A 26,968-nucleotide genomic window follows, 5' to 3' on the forward strand; every position below is an offset into this window, starting at 1 on the left:
GTGCTGAAACTTGTTAAGCATTCATGGATTTAACTTTAAGTGTTTAGGAATTTAATTGTTAAACAGTCACAAACTGATTGTGTTAGATAAGCCTTAATTATTTTATTGACTGGAGGCTATATTAAATCTCAAAGTGAAATTTTGTTAGCTAACACACTTCAGCTTTACCTAGAAAGAGACAGCTGAAGTTTATTCAATTCTATAGTGTCATCTGCCTTACCTAATATTTTCAACCTTCACTTAAAAAAGCTTTTGTTGCATATATTGTTTATATATATATATATATATATGTATATATATTATAATATATATTATATAGTACATTTATAAATATGTTTACTTTCTAAACTGGTTGTTAAGAATGAACATTTCCAGTCTGTTTTACTTTTGAAGTTGTGCAACATCAGATTTTGCAGAACAATTTTGATGTTAGACTTCAGCGTATGAAACACTTTGGATGCTACCCCATTAGATAGCATTATGGATTAGTGCAAAATACCAGTCTTATCACAGTTTGTGCCATACTCAAGGCTGTAGTGCATTAGGAGCTGGAATACATCAAGAGGTAATATTCTAATACATTTCTTTAATAGAAAGACAAGGAATTAGAAGCCTTTAACCAGGGTTAAAGTTTCTTGTAAAAGTATAAAATGATGTAAAAGCATTCCTTTTATGAATTTAAACCTACAATTATATGTGTATACAAGGCACACTACTATGACATTGAATCCCTAATAGAAATATATATATATATATATATATATATTTTTTTTTTTTTATTTGAGGATTTTTATATGGGAATTTGTTTTCGCATGAGGAGAGGTTAGAAACAAAATTACTACTATTAGACTCTTTAAGCAGTTTTGTGCAGTGTTCTGCTACATTGAAAATAGCAACCAATGTGTACAACCTCTTAAAATTGTTTTAAAAAGTGTTGTACAACAGTCATTAATGAGATATAGAGTGCACTGGAAATACAGATTCAGATAAATATTGCCCAGTTTAATTCCTGCAGGCAGAGAAACATTAAATAAGGGAAATTGGTTTCATTGTTTTATAATGCTTATTCTGTCTGTTTTAGTAGATAATAATCATTGATGCTGCCAACCTTAGCTTCATAGATAATATTTAGTAGTATGTAGCAAATACTAAGAGTTCTGAGTGAGTAGATTTGTGCAGTTCTTTAGTTGTATAATGTGTAGAAGTAAAGTAACTAAAATATATCACGGTTTTACCAAACTAATAAAAGTCATCCCTTCTTAGGTTAAACACAGCCAAGAGCTGAGTTACCATGTTGAAGTTGTTCTTGGGCTTTGGCTTTCATGGTGAATTTTATTTATTTTATTTTATTTTATTTTATTTTATTTTATTTTATTTTATTTTATTTTATTTTATTTTATTTCACTTCATTTCATTTGAAGACTTGAGATATACATTTCCTGAAATGAGAAGTACTCCTGAAATAATTTCTTTTTGTTTTGTTTTCCTTCAAACTTTATGTTGTGTGTAATCTATATTTCTTTTTGAAGTACATCACTATGAAGGCCTCTACAGTGCAAACACCAAATGAAGAGTCTACAGGACAAAATAATTATTAGGTAAATTTCTATTACTGTATAGTTAGAAATTATGCTATTGATACTTCATGCTTGCATGGATTTATATCAGTTATTTAAGCTTTATGAATCAATGAAGAACTGAAAACAGTAAGAGGTTACTGTTACAAGAATGTTAAGAAAAACAGTGTTGAGTATAATAGACAGTGATGGATTGAGAGTAGGTCTAAGCAAAATAGGACTTGTAGGGATGTGTCCATGAAATGTTTAGTCAACAAACATTTATTTCAAAACTATAAAACTATTTTAAACACCTTCTTAATAATATATTCTGACCTGTTTAATAGAATATCTTAGTCTTAAACAAAGTGCCTCACATATATAAAAGGAAACAGGTCTTGGATGATAAATCCCATTGTCAATCAAATTTATAATCTCCTTAAATAAGAAGGTTAAGTATGTTTGGCAAGACTATTTATCCTATTATTTTGACATTAATAATACTTCTAAAGCTTAATTCCAGTATACTGTATCATACTTCCTGTGATTTTGTTCAACATCCATGTCATCTTACTTGAGTTTGCCATTTTTCCAGTGCCTGTTCCTTGGAGCTTATGGAGTAGTCTACACTCTCTATTGTTGACTGCCATTGATGTCTAAGAATGACGTTCAATCTATTCTTTTAAAACAATAGAGAACTACTAATCTAATTTAGCATATCTTGAAAGATGTTGTTTTCTTAATATCTCAATCTACTACAATAGTGGAAACTATCTTGTTATGATTTGTAAGCTCTGAGTATACCCTTAAGACTATAAATAATAATAATAACAATAACTATCATAATAATAAAGAATGTTCTTCCATTACTGTTTACATTCTGCATATTTTAAAGAAGAAACTTTTATCAGTTTTTAGAACTCTCTTGTCCCTGATGTATATTTCTAAAAATTCTTAATGACAGTGTAAATGGCATTGAAATAAAAAGGATGGATTTCTGTATTTTATTCAAATGTTGTGGTATTCATCTGCTATAGCTCTTCCTTTTGTTCCTCTTTTCTTTGGAACAATGACTTTTTCTGTTAATTTATAAAACAAAGAAATTATGCAATGTTCAACTGCACTGTGTATTAACAATTTTAAATCTGTATCCAGTGACTACTTTTATGCATGCTTCGGAAGAGAAAATCCGAGTTTTTCTCCTTGAATTGTTTACTTTCTATAGGGAAAGATTTGGGTATTTTGTGTTTAAGTGTTTAAGACCATATCTTCTCATCAGAATTAGCCCTTTTAACCTATATATATATATATATATACATATAAATTTTACTTGTGTATATATATAAATATATATATATGTATTATTTCCCCCAGGCACATTAATGTCGATAGTCTGGGTTTTTAAGTACAGGATATGAGAGTGACCAGATTCAGTACCATTAATCAGTAAGACAATCTGTCAAGCACAAGTTATAGAGTTTGTATAATAAAATATATCACCCATGTGATATTGCAGAACAGAAAGGTTACTCATGAGATAACATGCAGACATTTTAACTTCTGGTAACACATTGATTGAAAAAAAACAATGGGAAATGACACATGCTTGAGACTTGAATTTTAAAGCACAATTGCATGTTGCCTGCTGTGGTGACTGAGGACTTGTGAAATGAGCCTAGAGCATGCTGCAGTCCTTGAACTGAATTAACTCAATCAGTATGGGAACACCACTTGCTATAGGCAAAGATTGCCTGTGTTCAGAAGAGACAAGATTCAGTAGTTCAGAAAGTTGATCTTTTTAGACAGAGAAATAGATGGAGTTAGGAACAGGATCTTTTAATCTATAAAACTGGGACATAAAACAAGGTAAGTGATATTAAAGCTAGGAAGTTTCAAAGCAGAGTTTTCCCCTTTCTCCCCTTAAGAATGAAGATAATAAGAACAACTTTACATGTCATAGTGCATTCTTTGTGACTGGGAATTTTGGTATGTCTACCTTAAAACAGGAATCACCATTTTGGCGAGATCATCATAATCATATACCTACAATTTATATATCTCCCCAAGAAGGTGTTTTAAAAGTAGCACAGCCATGCCACGAAAGATTGTTAAAAATGCTGCAGGTGTTGCTACAGCAAGCCAGCAGCAGGAATAAAGTTAGATAGCTATAAATGCCTCTCCATTTATTCATTTTTCTAGTATTTTTAAAGCAAAATATTTTGAAAATATACATACTTGAATATACAACAGCACAGAAAAAAAAAATAAAAAAAAAAAAACCTGAGATTCTGGCCCATTACCTATAATTTTTTAAGGATAAAGAAAGTTTTGCCTTGTATTATTCTGATGTGGAAAGTTTTCTGCTAATATGAAGAGACAATAATTATTAAAACTTACTTTTGAACAATTGCATAGTCTTTTTTTTTTTTTTTACTGTGTGTTTAGTTGTTGTCATTTATTTTTACTGAATACTGTGGATATTGACAGTTCTTGTTCTAGGAGTTTTACATAGCAAAGATAAAAAGAGATCCGAATAGGTAGCAGTTTAAAAATTTGGAAAGGCAAATAAAACACAGTATACAAATATATTTTTAATCAATCACATCAGGTTGCATCAGGCTTGAAAAGACACAATTTTAATGCTTACACTGAAATCAGGATAAAATGTACAAAACCTCTTTTCAAATTCAATAATTTATCATTGTTTTCAGAAGTATCATTAATATCAGTTAAACTAGCCTACTTATCCAAAGGAAACTAACCAGTTTTCTTTCTTTCTTTCTTCCTTTCTTCCTTTCTTCCTTTCTTTCTTTTTTTTTTTTTTTTTTTCTGTCTAGATATAGGCCTCAGACTTGTGTGGAAATATGTGCTTAAGCTAGCTGAGAACTGAGAACTTACCAGACAACATTGATTTAGCAATAATTTGATTTCCTTTTCTAATTTATAATGTAAAATAAAAATGCACATACTGGTATGTACTGTATCAAAGATTTCTTTCAGCGCTGATTCTGTACAAGAAAACAAAAAGATGACAGACACATATTGCTAACTGTGTAGCAGTAACCAATGAATAAAAGTTTATTGCTGCCAAGGAGCTGCCATTTGGCAGCTGCTGCTTTTGAACTAATTGCTATGATAACAGATTGCTAAACTGAATTCAAAGGTTCAGGTGTAGAACCAATTGTCTTCAGAGTTAGTGAGGCTAAGGAAAAAAGGCAAGCAAATTTACATTTCTGTTAAAGATCTAAGATTGTTGCTCTAAATATATATACTGATGTTTTACTGCTACTGATTTTAACATAAATTTGAAATAATGGTGCATTAGTCCAACAGAGAGAGAGTCTGGATTAACTTTCAAATATATTTATCTTCTTGGAGCCCGTATTTGTTTTGAGTCATCAAAGAGCTTCTCCTATAAAGAGCTACAAAATAACATTTTAGAAAAAGATCCAGTGATACCTTATGAAGCAGCAAGAAAACTAGAAAATCCTTTAGGCCATTAATAAATTTGTTTACACTTTCCATTTCAGGGTATGTGAAAGGATGATATATGTTGAGCAAAGAAAACTAATATGTATTTGCTTTCTATTTCACCAGTGTGGGGATGTTGAATAACTTTTCCTCTCAAAAGTAGCTAAGACATAAGATTGAGCATCATGTATTGCACCTGCTGCTTACTTAAAATTACTTAAAATTCTTTCATGTGTGGGTGCAGTCCTACAAGCAGTGTGAATTTCAGTGTAAATGTGAGAATGTAGGTGTTATGACTTAAAAAGATACAAGGTGGTAGTGACCAGATATTATCTTCATGAAAATCAGAATAAAATACCTACATTTTATTATTATTATTTATTTATTTATTTATTTATTTATGTGTTGGAAGAGAGAACATCTCATTAGCAAGAAATGAAAAGCAACACCAATCTTTCAACTTTCAAAGTTGTGTTTATCATCAGGGAGGCTAACAATTGTCATTACAACTTTTTATTATTATCACATGCAGTGTGAACCTTATGATATGGGAGATGATGAGTTGTGATGCTCATCTACATGAAACTCTGTAAATTTAAGTGAAACACTGACTGATGTTCACTGTAAAGGCAGAACTGCTTTATCCTGGCTACTCTGCTTTATGAAATTCAGTCTCTGAAAATTATTAAGTATAGTTTCATATCTAAAATAAGACTAGATGCTTATTGTGTCTTTGAATTCTATGTATCCTAAATATTCTCTGAAAGAAAACTCAGTACTTGTGGAAAATATTAGAAACAAAACAAAACAAAAACAAGCAAACAAAAAACATGTAGTCCAGATAATTCAGAGAGAACAAATAGCTAGAATGTGCTATGAAGGACACATAGGGCTTTGAAGATCTAGGACTTCATCTGACAGCAAACAAAAATTCTAAACTTCAAAGTATAAATTTGTCAGTGAATTGCAGAAGAGACAGCCAGTTTATCATAAATTCTCATAACAGTGGCAGCTTTTTCATCCTTGCATAAGCGAAACCTAAAGTCTAAAAACATCTAGTATCACAACAGCTAAGGGTTCTGAAGATGGAAAGATGTTATAACTGACCTAAGCAATACAGAAATTATTAAATAATTATGAATTGAGAAAAAAGGTCAGACTTTTAGATACAGTATTCTTAGTTTACCAAAACTCAGTGTTTTATCGTATCATCTTAATGGTGGCACAACAGTTTTTAGTGGTACAGGATCAGTGTAGTAATTTGTTTTAACTAATGAAACAGAAGTAAGCTATTCCTGTTCTAGGTGTTTCTGCTTGAGTGTGTGATGACCTACAGAGGTCCCTTTCAACCTTATCCTTTCTTTGATTCTGTGACATTTAAAGCAAACAAGCAAACAAACAAACAAAAACAACAACAACGAACAAAGTTTGTACCTTAGTACAAATTCCAAACAATCATTTCCCTCACTGGAGTCAAATATTTAAGCATGTATTTAATTTTAATTGCATGCTTAAATGATCTGCTGATATGGGGCCATGATGAGTTAAATATTTCTACAATATTTTTTAAGACAAATGTTTAGCAAAATTTAAGCAAATAACTTTGGCCACAAATAATAATCTCTTAACTTCATGATCATACATAATGTATTTTATATAAAATGCAAACTCAATAGCATTTAGAATCTGCCCAAAGTCTTCCTAATAAATTAGGTAAAATTAATAGGTGATGTTATGCATGCTGACATCAGTGAAATTACATTAAAGATTAATTTGGCCTACTGCTTAAAATTCATTCTTTAACCTTTAGGGTTAGATGATTTGCATTATGAAGAACTGATACTACATTAAGGCTACTTTTCAGTCTGTATGTTTGTTCTGAAGCCTGATTGAAATCTCAGATACATAAGTAGATGGAATCATGAAAAGGACAAATAATATTGTATTATTATTTGAGAAGAGAAGGTTCTGGGGAGACCTTATAGCAGCCTTCCAATACTTAAAGGGAGTCTACAGAAAAGCTGGGGATGGAGTCTTTGTCAGGAAATATAGGAATATGACAAAGGCTGATGGGTTTAAACTAAAAAAGGATAGGTTTATATTTGATATTTGAAATATTTTTTTTTTACTCAGAGGGTGGTGAGGCACTGGAACAGATTTCCTAGAGAAGCTGTGGGTTCCCCATCCTTGGAAGTGATTAAGGTCAGGTTGGAGGGGGCTTTGAGCAACCTGGTCAGGTGGAAGGTATCCTCACCTTCAACCTCAGGGAGGTTGGAATTAGATGGTCTTTAAGGTCCTTTCCAACCCTAAGTAGTCTAGTTTCAAAGTGATTATTCTCCTTTACTGAACAGTTATTTGATAATATGTTGAACAACATTCTTAGTTTTGGGCTCCCCAGTACAGGAAAGATATCCGCAAACTGGATCGGGCTCAGCAAAGGGTCACCAAGGTGAATTGGAGCTGGAGCACTTGCCTCATGAGGAGAAGCTAGGGGAGTTCTACTTTTTCAGCCTGGAAGTTTTTTGGCTTACCAGATATGGGATGCATAATTCAGATGACCACATGTCATCAGTTGCTTAGTGCTATTTGATGGTGAGGCGTTTGAGGCATCTGTGTGGCTAGTATGATATAGGATCTATAGAATACCTGGAACATCAGGTAGAGGCCAGGCAAGATGTTATTGAGCATTTAAAATGAAACAGTTAGAGAAACTGGTAGCTAAAACAGTAACTAACAGGCAGTAAATAGTACCCTTAGAAACTAAGTGCTGGTATTGAGCAAAAATGGAAATAGCTATGATGAGGCAGGGTAAATTGGTAGATTACCCAAGACATGCAGTAGTAAGCTAACCAGTCCTAATATTTTAGTATATGATGCTCAGGTGTTACCCAACATGTACATCCATAGTCATCTAGAAAAAATGTGAAAAAGACATAAAAAATGTTGGGAAAATATACAACTTACTAATAGTCCAATTAACTGTTAATAACAAATTATTATTGAACAAATCAAAGAACTGAAAATGAATATGAATACATGGGAGGTTTAGACCAAAGAACTTTTATTTCACAAAGTTATAAGCATCTAAAAAAATCTAATAAGAAGATTTCTCAACTAAAACTTGAGTTTTGGTTTGCTAACTTAAAAATTAACTGTCCTTATATTATCATGAAGTAACGACAGGTTATTGTGAAACCAAGTGTAACCTCTCACCATACACTTAAAACTTTCCTAGTGTGACCTTTTCTTCAATGTGCTGTAAGAATCTTGGAAGAACATTGGGCATGTGCACAGAATATACTATATTAATATACTATATTAGTATTATAATATACTAGATAATGTCTAAATACTGTGAAACGAATGATAAACTATTGTTTTATAAATCACATTTTCACTAAACTTTTGCAGCACTTTTGTGTCTTTGATAAATTTGGATACAAAATGTAATAAACACATTGATAGTCTGAAAACAAGCACAATGTTTTCTCATCAGAGAAAATAGTATATGCAAAAATGAATGTCTGAGAATTAAAATCTATGTTAAAGTACCAGAAACATTATTATTCATATGCAGATAATGCCTACAATCCTCACCAAAGACAAAGTTGTTACTCTAAGCATTGAACAAATGTTTTGTACAACACACTCTAATCCTTTCAGTTTAAGAAAACAAGAACAACAACAACAACAAAAACAGAAAGAGGAGAATATAGCATTAATCTTCTCTCAGTGCAGGTGCTGGCATAGAAATTAGATGGTTACGTTAAAAGTTTTGAATTTAGCTCTCTTGACTTTTGGTTGTACATACAGTCTTTCACCTGTCCATAAAATCTTCTTTGCTGATCTTCTTAGCTGATCTCAAACTTCTAACACAGTTCCAATTGTTCTGCTTCTTGCTGGCTTCCTGGCGTTACTAGCTCTCAGCTCTGGAATAGTAGATCTTATTGGAAAAATTGCCATTAAAGTAGAATGTTTCAGAGACAACATTACCCAGTGGCCTGATGTGCCTTAATTATGAGAACCATGTTTATTCTTAATGATATGACTCTAGTTCAGTCTGGATGAAATAGGAATTTCTACTATGAAATAAAAAAAAATAAAAATAAAATAAAATTTCTCCTAGGAAATAAATCTCATCTTCCTGAAAATTTCCCAGATTCCTGTACAAAAGTGTATTGTTATTTTACTATAAGTTGGCAGATATTAGAAAATGGGGACTTGATTTTTGCTCATGTAAAGCAGCATCATAAGTATTAATAGAAATTCATGCTACAGTTTCTATAACATACTTAAAAATTTTGAGTTCTATGTAAACTTTAGAATAGAATTTAGAATTCTAATTATATTACTGAGCTTCAATACATTTTGATTATATGTATATACTATTAGACTATTTTTTGTTAATTGATAACCAAACATTGGAAGTATTTTGATTAACAATGTGTCCACATGAAATCCTGGTAGTAGGAAGTGAGGAGTCCAAAGCCAAAAATGAAGAGAAAAAGAAAAGTTGATTTGAGAACAATGGGGTGTCTGTGGATGAGATTTTGTTCAGCTCTAAGTCACTTGGGTTAGTTTTAGTTTCAAGCAGGACAAGACATTAAATCAGCTAAGCTGTACTGATTGATTGGATAATCACAGCTGACTTATCATAGAATCATAGAATCATAGAATATCCTGAGTTGGAAGGGACCCTTAAGGATCATCAAGTCCAACTCTTGACACCGCACAGGTCTACCCAAGTTCAGACCATGTGACTAAGTGCACAGTCCAATCTCTTCTTAAATTCAGTCAGGCTCGGTGCAGTGACCACTTCCCTGGGGAGCCTGTTCCAGTGTGCAACCACTCTCTCTGTGAAGAACCCCTTCCTGATGTCCAGCCTAAACTTCCCCTGCCTCAGCTTAACTCCATTCCCGCGGGTCCTGTCGCTGGTGTTAATGGAGAAAAGGTCTCCTGCCTCTCGACACCCCCTTACGAGGAAGTTGTAGACTGCGATGAGGTCTCCCCTTAGCCTCCTCTTCTCCAGGCTGAACAGGCCCAGTGCCCTCAGCCGTTCCTCGTACGTCTTCCCCTCCAGGCCTTTCACCATCTTCTAGCCAAGAAGTGCTACCCTGAGCTATCTCTGTAAATAAAAACAAGCTGTGTGGGGGGGGGGGGGGGAGGGGGAAGGGGAGGGGCAGGGAGGAGGAGGAGAAGGAGAAGACAGGCACAACACAAATTGGGTAAAAAAATCTGGATCATCTTTCTTCCATCTCAGAGTAAGATGAGTAATAGTGTAAGTGGGTTTTCATAAAGCCTCTTAGGGTGAAAATACCTATTATTTTAGGTTAGTGAGATCCAGATGCAATTCAGGTGTCTGCAGTGAAGTTTTCTACATGTCATTTTGGTGTCTTTATCTCCCATCACAGCCAATGGAGATGTGTGGCAGTTTTCAGTGCCAGTTTAGATGGTATAACCTATCCCACCTTGCCCTCATAACAGCTTTCAGAACAGCATGGCATTTCATGTCTACCAGTCCTGTTTAAATAGCTCAAATACACAAACATATCCTGAATGTCACAATATACATATATTAAATACTAAGCTGAGCCTGTAGTCTAAATAATAACTAGAAAATCATTTGTCTGATAAAATGTAGTTGTTCAATTTTGTATGACAAAATAACTTTACAAATTAGCTAATTAAATCTTCACTGGTGTAGACATAATGCTGGCATACAGATGTCTTTTACTATTGAGTTACACACTTACAAAGTGTTGTTCTTCAACTGTTATGATAAAAAGCTAATCTTACACATGATGTTTTAAATGACCTAATAGATCTTTATTGTTTAGAGGACAAGAAAGAAGGAGAAAGTGAGCTATGGCTATAGCCTCTTAACATGACCATGTATATTGTAAACTTAACTATTGTAAACTATTAGGCAATAGTCTGTGAGTCTGTATACAACTGGAATCTGTTCTGGAATGAACCAAGGAACACTGTCATTGCAAAGATAATGGCACAGCAATTGTGCATATATCTGAAATTGTTTTGGTTGACTATTCCTTAAAATAAAGGTCAGCATAATATCCATATGAATTGTCCAAATATTAATTTAGGCCTGACAGTCTGTGAAAAAAAAAAAAAGAAATACTGAAGGGAACAGAAATAATAAAAAAAAAGAACACTACTAATAAAAAAGTCCACCAATACTGCCCTTCATTCTCTGCAGAGACACCTTTCCTGGTGTTTTGCGGAACAAGAAGAGTACAAAAAATTTTGGTTTGTGTATTCAGTCAATCCCACTTATTTTACTTTGTTGAAATCAGTATGAAAGTAATTTATGTGTGTGTATATGTGTGGTTTTTTTTTTTTTTTTTCCTCCTTCATATCTGTCAGACATTAGTACAGAATTTAAAGTCTTACTACTGAAAAGTGTTGTATGGTAATGATGGACATAGAGAAGGTGAAGGTACTCAACAACTTCTTTGCTTTGGTCTTCCCTACTGGTCAGGCTTCCCATGTTGCCCATTTCCCTGAACTCATAGATGAGGGCTGGGGGAACAAAGTTCTTCCAACTGTAAACAATGAGCACCTGATTAAAGTGGACATGTGCAAGTCTACGGGGCTTAATGTCATGCATCTCAGGGTCCTCAAGGGACTTGCTGATCTAGTGGCCAAGCCACTCCTTCACATTTGAAAAGTCCTAGCAGTCGAGTTCCTGGTGACTGGAAAAAGGGACATATAACACCCATTTTTAAAAAGTGTAGAAAGGAAGACTTGGGGAACTACATACAGAATCACTGAATGGATGAGGTTGGAAGGGATCTCTAAAGATCGTTTAGTCCAACCCCCCTGTGGTTTGAAGGATTGCCTAGAGCATGTTGTATGGGATGGCATCCGGGCAGGTTTTGAGTATCTCCAGAGAAGGAGACTCCACAACCTCTCTGGGCAACCTGTTCCAGTGCTCTGTCACTCTCACAGTAAAGAAGTGCCCCCTCATACTCAGTTGGAATTTCCTGTGCTTCAGTTTGTGCCCATTGTCTCTTGTCCTGTCACTGGGCACAACTGAAAAGAAACTGGCTACATGCTCTTGACACCCTCCCCTCAGATATTTACATACATTAATGAGGTCTTCCTTCAGTCTTCTCTTAGGCTAAACAGGCCCAGTTCTCTCAGCCTGTCCTTATATGACATGTGCTCAAGTCCTCTGATCATCTTTGTAGTCCTCCTCTGAACTCATTCTACTAGTTCTATGTTCCTCTTGTACTGGGAAGCCCAGAACTGGACAAAATGCTCCATGTGTGGCCTCATCAGGGCTGAGTAGAGGGGCACCTCTGTGCACCTGCTGGCAACACTCTTCCAAATGCACTCCAAGATACTGTTGGTCTTCTTGGCCACAAGGGCACATTGCTGACTCGTGGTCAGCTTGCTGCCCATCAGGACTCCCAGATCCATTTCTGCAGAGCTGCTCTCCAGCATGTCAGCCCCCAGCTTGGGGGCTGGTGCTTGGGGTTATTCCTCCTGACGTGCAGACCCTACACTTGCCCTTGCTGAACTTCACAAGGTTCCTCTCAGCCCAATCCTCTAGCCTGTCGAGGTCCCTCTGAATGGCAGCACAGCCCTCTGGGGTATCAGCCACTCCTCCCAGCTTTGTGTCACCAGCCAGTTTGCTGAGAGTGCACTCCTTTCCACCATCCAGGTCATTGATGAATAAGTTGATACATTGTTGATACATTGTTGAACACTGATAAGTTGGACAACACTGAACAGTGCTGATGCCTGTAGATTACTGCTAGCTACAGGCCTCCAACTAGACTCTGCACCACTAAGTACAATCCTCTGAACTCTGCCATCCAGCCAACTGCCAATTCACCTCCACTCATATAGGCCACACTTCCTGACCTTGTCTATGCGGTTGTTATGGGAGATAGTGTCAAAAGCCTTGCTGAAGTCAAGGTAGACCACACCTATCACTCTGCCCTTGTCTACCCAGCCAGTCATCCCATCATAGAAGGATATTGGATTGGTTAAACATGACTTCCCTTTGGTGAATCCATGCTGACTCTTTCTGATCACCTTCTTATCTTCCACGTGCTTGGAGATGACCTCGAGGATGAGCTGTTCCATCACCTTTCCAGGGATGGAGGTGAGGTTGACTGCCTGTAGTTGCCTGGGTCCTCCTTCTTGCCCTTTTTGAAGACTAGCACGACATTGCCTTTCTTCCAGTCCTCAGGCACCTCTCCTGCTCTCCATGACCTTTCAAAGATGATGGAGAGTGGCCTAACAATAACATTGGCCAGATCTCTCAGCACCTGTCAGTGCATTCCATCGGGGCCCATGGATTTGTGGATGCCAAGTTTGCTTAGATGATCACTCACTTGATCCTCTTCGACCAAGGAAAGTCCTCCTTTCTCTGGACTTCCTCACTTGTCTGCAGGGTCTGAGATTCCTGAGGGCTTATCTTAGCCGTAAATACTGACAGAAAAGGCATTCAGCAACTCTTCCTTCTCCATATCATTTGTCACCAGGGCAATTGCATAATTCTTCAGCTAGACGACATTTTCCTCAGTCTTCCTTTTTCTACCAATGTGTTTGAAGAAGTCCTTCTTGTTGTCGTTGACATCCCTTGCCTGATTTCCAAATGGGCCTTCTCCTTCCTTGTCACATCCCTGAACACTCACAGCTTCCCTATATTCCTCTCAATTGGCCTGTCCCTTTTTCCACATGCTGTAAACTTCCTTCTTCTGTCTGAGCTTCTCCAGGATCTCCCTGCTCATCTATACAGGTATTCTGCTCCCTTTGCTTGCCTTTCTGCTCAGAGGGATGCATCGATCTTGAACTTGAAAGATGTGATACCTCAATACTGACCAGCTGTCTTGGCCTCTCCTTCTTTCCAGTGACCTAACCCATGGAATTATTACATGTGGATCCCTGAAGAGAACAAGTTTGCTCTCCTGAAATCCAGGGTCACAATCCTACTTTTTGCCCTGCTTCCTCCTCAGAAGATCCTGAACTCCACCATATCATGCATGGTCACTGCAGCCAAGGCTGGCCCTGACACTCACATTTCCAACTCATTCTTCCTCATTTATTAATACAAGGTCCAGCAGCACACCTCTCCTTGTTGGCTTTCATTCAACTCAGCTCTTCTTGAGGCAGATTGACGGGTCTCCCCCGCATGTAGTTCCTCAAAAAAATTGGAGTGCAGTGCCATAGCTTATCACCGTAGGGCCTGTTTTGGACCCTTTTCCCCTTCAAATCTAGCTTAAAGCCCTGTCAATCATCCCTGCAAACTCCTGGGCAATATACCTTTTCTCCCTCATAGAAAGGTGCTCCCCATCAGAAACCAGTAGGCCCAATGTCATGTAGGCTTTCCCATGACCAAGAAACCTGAAACTGTGCCAGTGGCACCAGCCTCAGATATTGATCAGCTGGGTTCACCTGTTTCTTTCAGTATTGATCCCCACTACTGGAAGGATGGAGGAAAACACTACCTGTGCACTTAATGCTTTAACCAATTAATCCAAAGCCCTAAAGTCCCTTTTGATCACTCTTAGGCTCCTCTTTGTCACCTCATCACTGCCAACATGAAAAAAAATAAAGGGTAATAATTAGAGGGGTGTATCAGGCAAGTGACTGTCCGAGCGATGTCTCTTACCTGTGCCACAGGGATACAGCAGATTTCCTTATGGGCCGAATCTGGAGGACAAATTGGGCACTCTGTTCCCTTTAGAAGGGAGTTCCCTATGACAATATCCATTCTTTTTTCTTGATGGGGCTTGTTGTAATGTGGGGCATAGGTAAATTTTACCTGGGCAACTCCCCCAACATGTATGGACCATGATCCACATTGTCATTTGTTTGCCCATGAAGTTTCAGAGCCTCATACTAGTTGTTTAGGGACACCTGGGAAAGTGAGGTATGTAGCAGGAGAGTTCTGCTACATCTGCTGCACTGAACAGGAACCCACTTCCATCCCCCTTGTCTCTTAGTCCGTCTCCCCCTGCCTGGTACCAAGGGGGTAAGGGAGCCCTCATTTCCTGCACAGTGACTCTGGCTGCCTGAGGAGCCTGCCTCAGGGATGGCAGAACTTTACCTTACCTTAACAGTAAATCTAATTCTCTGAATCCCTGATAATCCTCAGCCTGCCCACCTCCTTCTGAAGGTCTGGCACCTGGTGAAGCACTACAACTTAGGCACACCTCCCAGAGACCTGTGATACTCACTTCTGTGTCTGGAAAGATTATGGAACAGATCCTTCTGGAAGCAATGTCAAGACACATGCAAGACAAAGAGGTGATCTGAGACAGCCAGCATGGCTTTACCAATGGAAAAGTGTGCCTGACCAATCTGGTGACCTTCTGTGATGGAGTGACTGCATCAGTTGACAAGGGAAAATGTTATCTGATTGGACTTCTGTAAGGCCCTTGACATGGTCCTAAATGATATCCTGATCTCCAAATTGAAGAGATATGTATTTGAAGGGTGGACCATCTGGTGGATAAGGAATTGGCTTGAAGGCTGCACCCAGAGAGCTGTGGTCAATGGCTCTATATCCAGGTGGAGGTTGGTGACAGGTGGTGTCCCTCAGGTTTTCTGTCCTGGGACCGGTACTGTTTAATACCTTTATCAATTACAGAGATAGTGGGACTGAGTGCAACCTCAACAAGTTCTCAGATGACACTAAGCTGAGTGGTGAAGCCGATACAAAAGAAAGAAGAAAAGCCATCCGAAGAGACCTGGACAAGCTTGAGAAGTAGGCCCATATGAACCTAACAAGGTTCAACAAGTCCAAGTGCAAGATGCTGCACCTGGATTGGGATAATCCCAGACACGAATACAGACTAAGTGAAGAACTCACTGAGAGCACTTCTGCAGACTTGGGGGTTCCGATAGACAAAAAGCTTTACATGAGCCAGCAGTGTGTGCTTGCATCCTGGGCTTCATCAACAGATAAATAGCCAACAGTACAAAGGAGTGGATTGTCCCCCTTTACTCTGCCCTTGGGAGGTCCCACCTGGAGTCCTGCATCCAGGTCTGGGGCCCCCAGCACAAGAAGGAAGGCCCCTAGCACCTCTTAGAGTGGGTTCAGAGGAGAGCCACGAATTTGATCAGAGAGCTGGAGTACCTCTTCTGTGAAGAAAGGTTGAGAGAACTGGGGCTGTTCAGCCTGAAGAAGAGAAGACTTCAGGGTGACCTCATTGCAACTTTTCAGTACTTAAAGTGGGCTTATAAAAAAAATGGAGAACAACTTTTTGCTTGGGCAGACAATGAGAGGACAAGAGGAAATGATTTTAAACGATAAAAGCTTATTTAGATTAGATGTTAGGAGCAAATTATTCACTCATAGGATGATTAGACACTGGAACAGGTTGCCCAGAGAAGTTGTGGATGCCACATCCCTAGAGGTGTTTGAGACCAGTCTGGACAACTTGGTCTAGTGGGTGGAATCCCTGCCCATGATGAGGGGAATGGAACTAGATGATTTTTAAGGTCCCTTCCAATGCAAGCCCTTCTATGATTGTAGAAAAAGAATTCATGTATATGCAGTGTGAACATTTTTCTGAATTCTAGTTATTCACAATACTTTTGATACATAAAACTGAGTGTGACTGTAACACCATATCCACATTGAAAAAAGGACAAAAAAAAAAAAAAAAAAGATCCATTCTGAAGACACATAATCACAGAATCATCCAGGTTGGAAGAGATCTCCAAATCACCGAGTCCAACCTCTGACCTAACACTAACAAATCTTCCACTAAAACATATCACTAAGTTCTACATCTAAACGTCTTTTAAAGACCTCCAGGGTGACTCAACCACTTCCCTGGGCAGCCCATTCCAATGCCCAACAAGCCTTTCAGTAAAGAAGATCTTTCAGAAAGAAGCACTTCCCTAGCCCTGCTGGCCACACTGCTTCTTATGCAAGCCAGTAAAGAAGCACTTCCCTAGCCCTGCTGGCCACACTGCTTCTTATGCAAGCCAGGATGCTGTTGACCTTCTTGGCCACCTGAGCACACTGCTGGCTCATATTCAGCTGACTATCAACAAATACTCTCAGGTCCTTCTCTGCCAGGCAGCTTTCCAACCACTCATCTCCCAGCTTGTAGCTCTGCTTGGGGTTATTGTGCTCCAGGTGCAGGACCCAGCACTTGGCCTTGATGAACTTCATACAGTTGGCCTCAGCCTATCGGTCCAGCCTATCCAGATCCTCCGAAGACTGACACATCCACCTATCTCGGTGTCGTCTGCAAACTTACTTAGGTACAAACAAACTTACTGAGGGTGCACTCGATCCCCTCATCCAGATCATAGATAAAGATATTAAAGAGAACTGGCCCCAGTACTGAGCCTTGGGGGACTCCACTAGTGACCAGCCTCCAACTGGATTTAACTCCATTCACCACGACTCTTTAGGCCCGGCTATCCAGCCAGTTTCTAGCCCAATGAAGCGTACGCCAGTCAAGCCAAGAGCAGCCAGTTTCTTCAGGAGAATGCTGTGGGAAACGGTGTCAAAAGCCTTACAGAAGTCAAGGTAGACCACATCCACAGCCTTTCCCTCATCCATCAAGTGCATCACTTTGTCATAGCAGGAGATCAGGTTTATGAAGCAGGATCTGCCTTTCATAAACCCATGCTGACTGGGCCTGATCGCCTGCTTGCCCTGCAAGTGCCGCGTGATAACTCTCAAGATAATCTGCTCTGTGAGCTTCCCTGGCACTGAGGTCAAACTGACAAGCCGATAGTTCCCTGGGCCAACCTTCCGGCCCTTCCTGTAGATGGGCATCACATTTGCTAGCCGCCAGTTGACTGGGACCTCCCCAGATAGCTAGGACTACTGACAAATGATGGAAAGCGGCTTGGCCAGCTCTTCTGCCAGTTCTCTCAGCACCCTTGGGTGGATCCCATCCAGCCCCATCGACTTGCATACATCTAAGTGCTGTAGCAGGTCGCCAACCATTTCCTCATGAATTGTGAGGGCCACATCCTGTTCCCCATCCCCTTCTACCAGCTCAGGGTATTGGGTATCTAGCGAACAATGGGTCTTACTGCTAAAGACTGAGGCAAAAAACACATTAAGCACCTCAGCCTTTTCCTCATCGCTAGTCACTAAGTTCCCCCCCACATCCAGTAAAGAATGGAGATTCTCCTTAGTCCTCATTTTCATAATAATATATTTTTAAAAACCTTTTCTGTTGGCTTTAACAGCAGTAGCCAGATTGAGCTCCAGATGAGCTTTGGCCTTTTTAAGTTTGTCCCTACACACCCTTACAACGTCCTTATAATCCCTCTGAGTGGCCTGCCCTCTTTTCCAAAGATCATAAACCCTCCTTTTTTTCCTAAGCTAGAGCCACAACTCTCTGTTCAGCCAGGCCGGTCTTCTTCCATGCCAGCTCATCTTTGGGCATGTGGAGACAGACCACTCCTGAGCCATTAAGATTTCCTTCTTGAGGAGTGCCCAGCCTTCCTGGACTCCTCTGCCCTTCAGAACCACCTCCCAAGGGGCTCTGCCAACTAGTGTCCTGAACAGCTCAAAGTCTGCCCTCTGGAAGTCTAAGACAGCAGTTTTACTGGTCTCCCTCCTGACTTCTCCAAAAATAGAGAACTCTACAATTTTGTGGTCACTCTGCCCAAGACAGCTCCTGACCACCACACCTCCCACCAGTCCTTCTCTGTTTGTGAACAGAAGGTCCAGCAAGGCACCTCCCCTGGTAGGCTCACTAACCAGCTGTGTCAGGAAACTGTCTTCCATGCCCTCCAGAAACCTCCTAGACTGCTTCCTCTGAGCTCTGTTGCATGTCCAGGAGATGTCTGGGAAACTGAAGTCTCCCACGAGGACAAGAGCTGACCATTTTGCAACTTTTGCCAGCTGCCTGTAGAATTCCTCATCCATCTCCTCATTCTGGTTTGGCAGTCTGTAACAGATCCCCACCAGGATGCCTGCCTTGTTTGCCTTCCCACTGATCCTAACCCATAGGGACTCAACCTTATCATTCCCATACTCAGTCTCGAGTTCCACAACATCAAAACACTCACTAATATATTGAGCCACACCACCACCCCTTCTGTGCTGCCTTTCCGTTACGAAGAGCCTATAGCCAGTCATTGCATCACTCCAGTCATGGGAGTGGTCCCACCACATTTCAGTGATGGCAATCGTCATATCTAGCCTGCTGCACAATGTCTTCCAGGTCCTCCTGTTTGTTGCCCATGCTGTTCCTCCTGTTTGTTGCCCATTATTGTAGATGCACTTCAGCTGGGCCATTGCATCCTCCTCCAGCCCTGACATTGTTCTCCCTGGCTGTACTGGGTCTGGCTGGAATGTTAACTTTCCCGGCAGCAGCCCATACAGTGCCGTACTCTGCACTTGTAGCTGGAACAGCAGTGTTATCACACCAGTGTTGTGTCTACTGCTGAGCAGCAGTGGCACAGTATTGGGCCTTTCTCTAACCCTCCTAGGGGATAGGCAAAAAGTGAGGAGAGAAACATCACTAGAGCAGCTGACCTAAACCAATCAAAGGGATATTCCATACCATGTGATGTCACACTCAGCAATAAAAGGTGGAAACAGGAAGAGGAGGGGAGGGGTGGGCTCTCATTGGGAAAACGTCGGTCCTCCTCTTGAACACCGGCTGCGTGCGTTGAGGCCTTGCTTCAAGGACGTGGTCAATCATCGCTCATTTGTGGGAAGTAGAGAGTAATTTCTTTCCTCTGCACTTCCATATAGCTTTCATTTATTTTGTTTGTTTGTTTTCCTCCCTTCTTTTTATTTTTCCTTTTCCCCTCCCTTTTCCCCTTTCCCTTTTTATTTCCCCTTAGTTAAATTGTTTAGTTCCTGGTAGTCTTTATTTAATTATTATAATTATTTCCCTTTAATTAAATTATCCTTATCTCAACCCGTGAGTTGTTCTTTGCTTTACTTCTCCCCCTCCTCATCTAAAGGAGGGGAGTGAGAGAGCGGTTGTGGGGTTTAGCTGCCCAGCACGGTAAAACCACCACACTGGCACACCTCTAGCAAGCCTTATTCTATTTTCATCCCCCTTCCTACCTAGTTTAAAGCCCTATCAGTGAGTACTGCCAGCTCCTGTGCTAGTTTCTGTTTTCCCCTTCCCCAGACTGGTGGAACCCTGCAGTTAGCATGCCAAATGACGAGTAAAGCACTCTGTGGTCAAAAAATAATAATAATTAAAAAAAATTTTGTGTTGTCACCAGTCTCTGAGCAACCTGTTTATTAGCTGGGCTTTCTGAGTCTTCCCTGTACCCCTCCCAGCCCCTGCAGGGATGTAGGAAAGCATGACCTGTACTCCCGCTCCATCTACTATTTGTCCCAGTTCTCTAAAGTCCCATTTGCTAGCCTTAAGACTTCTCTCCAGTATCATCTCTGCCAGCTTGGACTATCAAAAGAGGATAGTAGTCAGAAGGGTGAACCAGGTTGGGAAGCTTTCTGGCAATGTCCCTAACCCTGGCCCCAGGGAGGCAGCAGACTTCCCTACGGGTAGGGTCAGATTGAAAAATAGGGCCCTCTGTTCCCCTGAGAAGGGAGTCACCTACAACGATAACCCTTCTTTCTTTCTTAGTGAAGGCAGTCCTGAGGTGTGGAGTTGACTTCCTCGCCTTAGGCATCCTCCTTGGTAGACTGTTCACCTCATCCTCACACACTGGTCTCTCAAGCTCCAGGGCCTCAAACCTGGGGAAGCAGGGCCAGTAGGGAGGGGGGTTGCCTGCAACGTTGAGCAGGTACCTGTTTCCATTCCTCCTCAGCTCCTAGATCCCCTCCTTCTGCTCAACAGGGCAGGGGCCACCGGGACATAGAACTAGTAGAATGAGTTCAGAGGACTACAAAGATGATCAGAGGACTTGAGCACGTCATATAAGGACAGGCTGAGAGAACTGGGCCTGTTTAGCCTACAAAAGAGAAGACTGAAGGAAGACCTCATTAATGTATGTAAATATCTGAGGGGAGGGTGTCAAGAGCATGTAGCCAGTTTCTTTTCAGTTGTGCCCAGTGACAGGACAAGAGACAATGGGCACAAACTGAAGCACAGGAAATTCCAACTGAGTATGAGGGGGTACTTCTTTACTGTGAGAGTGACAGAGCACTGGAACAGGTTTCCCAGAGAGGTTGTGGAGTCTCCTTCTCTGGAGATATTCAAAACCTGCCCGGATGCCATCCCATACAACATGCTCTAGGCAATCCTTCAAACCACAGGGGGGTTGGACTAAACGATCTTTAGAGATCCCTTCCAACCTCATCCATTCTGTGATTCTGTGATTCTATGATTCTGTGACTATCGTCTTTGGCAACCAATATTGCTGAAGACCTCTAAATTAGTTGTCTCTGGAGTGCTCCAAATTTCCTTTATACTTATCTGATCATTTATGAAGTGATCAGATTTCCAGTGGTCAGACTGGCTTCTTGATCTGTTTGTGCTCTGGCTCACTTCTTCTGGCAACCTACCATTAAGTGCTATGTATGCTAGATTATATGGAGAGAGGGATATATAGAAGAATTCATTATATGTATATATATTTCCCCAGGGAATTGCTGACATTAAAATATAATCTGTAGTCCTTATAAATGCAGCCTGTATCTAATTTAGACATCAAAAATTGGACATAATCTTCATACATGTAGTTAGAAGACTGAATTAGGTGCCTGATGTAATAACACACATTGAAAACTCCTGTTATGAATTCTGTTCCTTATCCTTTTCCTTAAATTTCTTCCCATTCATTCACTGCTGGTATTAGACCCTTCAATCTGGATCACATCTTTTCCGTCAAAGTGGGCAACGTCTTCTGCAGAAGGTATGTCAGTGCAACACAAGCACAAGTTTGGTAGATATGCATAATCTTCGTGACCAGGAACATTTTAGCTGTAGGGGCAAAGAGGATCACAGATAAATTTACTTTGAAAAATATAATAAAATTTTTAGCTACATCAGTTGAAGTATAGCTGAGGAGAAAATAAGAGTCTTTTTCTACGCTGGTCATAAATTAAAACAACAAACAACAACAACAAAAAGAAATCTTAGTCCTCAGATGTTAGCAATTAATTAAATCATAATGCACTTTAGGCAACTGATACACAAGGAATATATTTTTTCCCAGTCTAATTTAATCAGTTTATCAAAAAGTTGCAGTTCTATCTTCCAATAAGGGAAGCATATTCTTCTCTGTTGATTATCATTTATTTGTGGGTGATAGTTATTGCTTCTGTCAAAACAAAAACAAATGCCATATCTGGGTGCTAATATGCTGTGTTCTTTCACATTGAAGTAATGAAGTATTTTTATTTGTAGGTTGCTATTCAAAATTTTTTTCTCCAAACATACTTAAATTTCCAGTTTCCCAGTCTTTTTATGCTTCAGGCTAATATACATCAATCAGTGATAAAATATCCTGGTCCATGCTAAAATAAATTTCTGATAATAAAAGCAAAAAGTTGTTAAAATATAAATATTCCAATTTTGATTTCCTTCCACAATTGTGTTGAGCAATTCTAATCTGATTGAATGGAAGCATAGGCCTTCAAGGTTTGAAAGAGTGAGGTAATGTCTCTCTAACTGTGACTATACATAAATGTATCAAGAACATGGGTCCCAATTGAAATTCCTTGTAGATAACAACTGCTATCCTAACTTGCAACTTGTACATAAAAAACAGCTGAGGGAACCAAGAAAAAAAAATATAAATCTAACACCACTGTATTTCAAACACAAAAAAAAAGTTTAAAAAACAAAATAATTTTTTCTCTCACTTGTGTTTAACCAATCTCACTGAATCTCATTAGTCCTCCTGATACCAGGATGCTTTTTCTTTTCTTTCTTTCTTTTTTTTTTTTTTTGGTTGTTTTGTCCATCAGAAGACAACAGGGAATGTGAGGATGAAAAGAAGGATAGTAAATAATGTAGCATTTGTGAAGAAATATAGCCAGACATTTCAGAAAAATTCAGAAATTATTCTCTGTGGCAATTTCTCTATATGAAACAAGCCACCATGAGTCACACTTGGATCACGAAAAGGTTTTCCACCTGTCTTCACCTTCAATGGCATGTACAAGTCTGACAGCAGTGAGGATACTGGTTTCATGTTCTGAAATAAATATTCTTTAGAGAAAGGGGAAACAAGTAAAACAGTGAAGTTTTCTTTACAAGTAATCCATACCTCTGACTTTAGAGACAGATGGAATTCAGGGGCTATGCCCAAGCAAATTCTATGTCTAACACTAAAGGAAAACAATGTGGATGTAAATCAGTCCATACTCTTTAGTTTCAGAACCAGAAATTAATATTATTCCTTTTTATTTTACACAATACATATGTCTTAAAGAACATTCCAGGCTTTAAACCCAGATGTTCTCCCTATTTCTATTCTGGATTCATATCTGCTTCTGACTCTACATCTCATACATCAGCCTCTCTTCCACAACATCCATCCCATATTTTTGAATACCACGAAATAATTTTGGAACATTTTAAAGTATAAGCAACTTATATTTTCTGTTTTTTTTTTTTTTTTTTTTTTTTCTGTTTGTCCATTATATATTATTTCACTTCTTATCTGCAAATTCTTCAAATTCTGTAGCACTTTGACATATTTATTTTCCTTCTGTTGAAGTAAAGGATTTTATTGCCTGATTTTGAGTATAGGACTTTTTCTTTTAGCAATGGAGAGCCATAGCTGTCTGAATATCTTAGAAAACAAAACAACTTTTGTTGATCCTCTGTTTTCATTTTACTAAAAGTGGCTCCTTTATTTTTATTTGCCTGTCACTGAAAGAAAGGACAATTCATTTGGCAACAACTTATATATCTCTCCATTTCTGGCTGGCACATTGTCAAAGGATATTAATTCACCAAGTCTCTACTCATTAGCACAATTGCTGTGTGTTTGTTTCATTTTAGAAAATGATCACAAGCTTATCTCTTATCCCTGAACTTTGGTACATCATACATACATACATTTCATACATCAGATCTGAGTTTCTAAGATCAGTACTTTGCCAGCAGTGGATGTCACTGAACTATGCTTTACTATGGATATGTAACCATTTTAGCCTACAAAATGAGAGATAATTTACAGTTCTAAATGACCAGTAGAATGATTTTAAGATGATTATTGTTAATGATTTTAAGATGGTTATTGTTAATAACTACCTCTGTTAAGAAGACCATTTCATTTTATCATTACTTCATCAAGTTAGAAATATTTTAAAGTTCTACTAGTTCTTTCATTTCTTTTACTCAGTATTTCCTACTCAGTCCATTCCTAATATTCATATTTTGGTGTTGTTTTATCCTCATAAATTTGGATCAATATATTCAGAATTTTTTGTTTATCAGAACTTCTAGTTAGAGAGTTTTCCAGATGGGGAAAAAAAAAAAAAAAAAAAAAAAGTTTTGTAAAGATTTAATTTTCATGAACATTTTCTGGATGTATATAAAAGTAAACATGATTTTGTACTATGTCCATTTGTATTTTAAAAATATTAAAAATAATTGCTTGATATAATAGTTTTCCACAGCTTTTTCTTGCAGACTGGTAATCCTTCTCCAAATCACAGAAATCAATAAAATACTTCTGTTTGCCACAAAACATTAGATTATTGGAGCAAAAATCTATAGGAAATTTACATTTCTTTGCCAGACTACCAGCGCTTCAAATCTTAATTTGAAAATATTAATGCAGAAGAGCCTTTTTCTGGTTTAACCCCACATTTCACTTGATTTTGTCCCATTTTCCTTCTGGAACACATTATTAATGTACTTAATTTCCAGCATATTACTCTGGAAGGGACTCACATAGAACAGATGTCCTTAAAGATGTATGATCTTTCCAGACTCATTTCATTGATATTTTAATAGCAGATCTTTGTAAACTTTAAATTACCCTTCTATGACCATCACATGCTTAGAGTAATGAAAATTCAGAGTTAATCATTCCCCAGTCATCATCTTTTCTTACCCATTAGACTTACTAGTGTCTATATATTCCTTCCATTTAAGTTAGGCTTAAGCAAAATTGCTCAGTATATGAATTCCCTGGAGAGAACCTGGAAATATAACTGCAAAGCAACAACTCCAATAATAATATTTGCTCACTCATTCTAAGAAAAATTAAAAGCAAATTATGTAAACATTGATAATAAATTAAAATCAAGATCTTTTCTTGCATCTTTCTTGCAATCAAACCTGATGTACATCTGTACTAAAAAGTGTAGTTTCAGTAGTGTATTATATTGTCTTATAGGAGACTGTCAGTTATGTTTGGTATTTACAGTTCAGGTAAGAGATCCCAAGGTTCTTTGAATTTGTTGTCTTAATACGCATGCTGTTTAAAAAAAAAAAAAGAAGTAGTAAAATGCACGCATCATCAGAAAAGGGCTTAACAGCAAAAGAGAGTGTCTCACTTGCTCACTACAAAAAACTTTGCTAGACTGGTTTCTTGGGTATGAGGTACAGGTTTGGTCTATGCATCTCAGAAGAGATGGAATGAAGTCAGTGAAAGTGAAGATGAAAGCAGAAAAAAGTAGATGGAATTGTAATTTTAAAGGACAGAATAAACAGATGTCCCAGATATCATTACAGGATTGTCAGATACAGTTCAGTAAATATGTCGTAACTATATCATACAAGAATGATAGCTGGAGATCATAAGGAATTCATTTGCTATAGGTATTTAAAATACTACCAGTGTCATGTGTTTAAATACTTCAATAAGTAATCCTTTGTCTTTAATGAAAAGCTAACAGCAAATCTGCAGTGAAAAAAAAAATAATGTAATGCAATTGACCTTCCCTGTAAAGACGAAATATGCGAGTGATGTTTTGTTAAACAGAGAGAACGCAAGGAAATATCAAAGCCTTAGTGACTGTAGTAGAATTATAGAGTCATCTAGGTTGGAAAAGACCTTCAGGATCATCAAGTCCAACCATCAACCTGACCAACGGAGTCCCGTCACTAAACCATGTTCCTTACTGTTGCATCCATATGTCTCTTAAAAAGCTCCAGGTCAAGGGACTCCACCACTTCTCTAGGAAGCCCATTGCCTGACCACCCTCTCCAAGAAGAAATTCTTCCTAGTGTTCAATGTAAACCTCCCCTGGTGCAACTTGAGGCCATTTCCTCATGTTCTATCATGTCACCTGAAAAAAAAGAGACTGACACCCTCTTGCAACCTTATTTCAGATAGTTGTAGAGAACAGTAAGGTCTTCACACAGAATCACACACAGAATTTCTAGGTTGGAAGAGACCTCAAGATCATCGAGTCCAACCTCTAACCTAACACTAACAGTACCCACTAAACCATATCCCTAAGCTCTACATCTAAACGTCTTTTGAAGACTTCCAGGGATGGTGACTCCACCACCTCCCTGGGCAGCCCGTTCCAGTGCCTCACAACCCTTTCAGTAAAGAAATTCTTCCTAACATCTAACCTAAAACTCCCCTGGCGCAACTTTAGCCCATTCCCCCTCGTCCTGTCACCAGGCACATGGGAGAACAGGCCAACCCCCACCTCTCTACAGCCTCCTTTAATGTACTTATACATAGCAATAAGGTCACCCCTGAGCCTCCTCTTCTCTAGGCTGAACAAGCCCAGCTCCTTCAGCCGCTCCTCATAGGACTTGCTCTCCAGGCCCCTCACCAGCTTCGTCGCCCTTCTTTGGACCCGCTCAAGCACCTCGATGTCCTTCTTGTAGCGAGGGGCCCAAAACTGAACACAGTACTCGAGGTGCGGCCTCACCAGAGCCGAGTACAGGGGGACGATCACCTCCCTAGCCCTGCTGGTCACAGTGTTTCTGATACAAGCCAGGATGCCGTTGGCCTTCTTGGCCACCTGAGCACACTGCTGGCTCATATTCAGCCGACTGTCCACCATCACTCCCAGGTCCTTCTCTGCCTGGCAGCTCTCCAACCATTCCTCTCCCAGCCTGTAGTTCTGCTTG

The sequence above is a fragment of the Anas platyrhynchos genome, chromosome 1 (genome assembly GCF_047663525.1).
Source record: "Anas platyrhynchos isolate ZD024472 breed Pekin duck chromosome 1, IASCAAS_PekinDuck_T2T, whole genome shotgun sequence".
NCBI lineage: Eukaryota > Metazoa > Chordata > Aves > Anseriformes > Anatidae > Anas > Anas platyrhynchos.